The sequence below is a fragment of the Lupinus angustifolius genome, chromosome LG07 (assembly GCF_001865875.1).
Source record: "Lupinus angustifolius cultivar Tanjil chromosome LG07, LupAngTanjil_v1.0, whole genome shotgun sequence".
Lineage (NCBI taxonomy): Eukaryota > Viridiplantae > Streptophyta > Magnoliopsida > Fabales > Fabaceae > Lupinus > Lupinus angustifolius.
In genome coordinates this window covers 14,115,002-14,116,650 of record NC_032015.1, presented here as the reverse complement: position 1 = coordinate 14,116,650, position 1,649 = coordinate 14,115,002, and the positions used below count along the sequence as shown (strand labels likewise).

General features: G+C 32.9%; 1 long non-coding RNA gene across 1 annotated transcript; it reads left to right on the top strand.

Annotated features, from left to right (window-relative positions):
• Positions 158 to 884, top strand: LOC109353096. Its single transcript, XR_002108424.1, has 3 exons — positions 158 to 224; positions 691 to 770; positions 851 to 884. It is a non-coding gene; the product is annotated as an uncharacterized LOC109353096 (long non-coding RNA).

Here is a 1,649-nt window from a genome sequence, read left to right as displayed (position 1 = left end):
TAGTTACAACCTTGTTCTTACAGTCTTCCACTAAAAACAATTAAAATTCTATAGTGAAATTCTTTGGCAACCTAATACATTTAATTTCTCGTTAGAACTACATTTTTCTTAATTTTATAATTGACATAGAACTAATAGATCGTGTCTCTTGCATTAGATATTCTCAAAATATGGGTGCATAGAGGATTTCTATCTTATGCGTGATGAGAAGAAACAAAATCGTGGTGTGTTTTCTACTTCTCTGTGATATTAGCTGGGAACCGGGGTGGGGTGAAGAGTTGGTTTTTGTGGTTCCCATATTTAAAGTTGTTGAGGAAAACATGAACTAATTGATGCATAAAAGTGATATTCTTTTTTTTAGACATTCCTTTCAGTGTTCAGAGGCATCTTAAATTTGTATTCTGGTGTTTGATTTCTTCTTTGTATGTGTGTTTGTGTACAATACCAAATTGATAATATTTCCCTCCATTTCTTGAAAGGATGTGGTTTTTGTGAAAATATTGACATGGAGATTTGGAAAAAGCAGTTATAAAAGCACATAAACTTTGTGAAGGGTTGTTTTTTGTTGTTCATAAACTTTACCGTCAAGCATCTTAGTTTGCACTCTGGTGTTTTTTTTCCTGCCCTTGTATGTGTCTTTGAGTTTGATTGTACCAAATGTATAATATTGTGCTTTCTTTTTGGTTGTAGGATGTGGTTTTGTGAAGTATTCAAATCGAGATATGACACTGTCAGCTATAAATGCACTAAATGGAATCTATATAATAAGGGTAAGGGAAAATTAATTTTGTCTTATAGTAATAATCCTTGTGAAAGCTTTCTAGTTATTATCTGGTATTTTTCTGCATAGGATTGTGATCAATCACTAATTGCCTGGTTTGCTGATCCTAAGAGACCTCATCAAGGAGATTCCAGGTTTGTCCCTGGAAGCATTAATTGATGTTCATCAAGCATGACAGACTGTTATATAATGCTTTTAATTAATTGAACAAAACGTTCATTTGAACAACTACTTGATATGCTAGCTTTCTTGGAGTTTGGAATGGTTAGCCCACTTTTTAAGAAGGCAGTCAAGACATAGTTCAATGGATAAAAAGATTAAAACAAGTCCAGTATATGTTTTATAACTCGATATTACTAAATACTTGTTCTTTATATATTAAAAAAGTGGTTTAGAGCTTTTGTTTGGCTTGCTTCAGGGGTCCAACATTTGGTGATCCAGGATCAGGTGCTATATTTGACCCACCAGGTGCAAGATATTAATCCTCACTTGACTACTTTTTAATTCTGCAATCTCAATGTTTTCTCTCTTAAACTGCAATCATGTTGGGACTTAGTTGTTTGTGCAATGTTTCTTCTATAATTACTTATTGTAGATTTCCTCGCAATACTAGTGTTCCTATGGGGGATCAAATGCCTCCCCTAAATGCATGCCTTCCTATGCATCCACCAAATGGTTTCCAAGATATGGTGACACAACATTTCTTATAAATGTAATAGGTAAAAATTGGATGATACTGAGTTGTTGCACTGAAAACATATACTATTTTTATCTTCTAAATCTACAACTATTTTGTCTAGATTTGTAAATTTTACTCTTATTCCTTTATTTACTTCTTTTTGTTTCATGCCAAAATCGGAAATAAGAA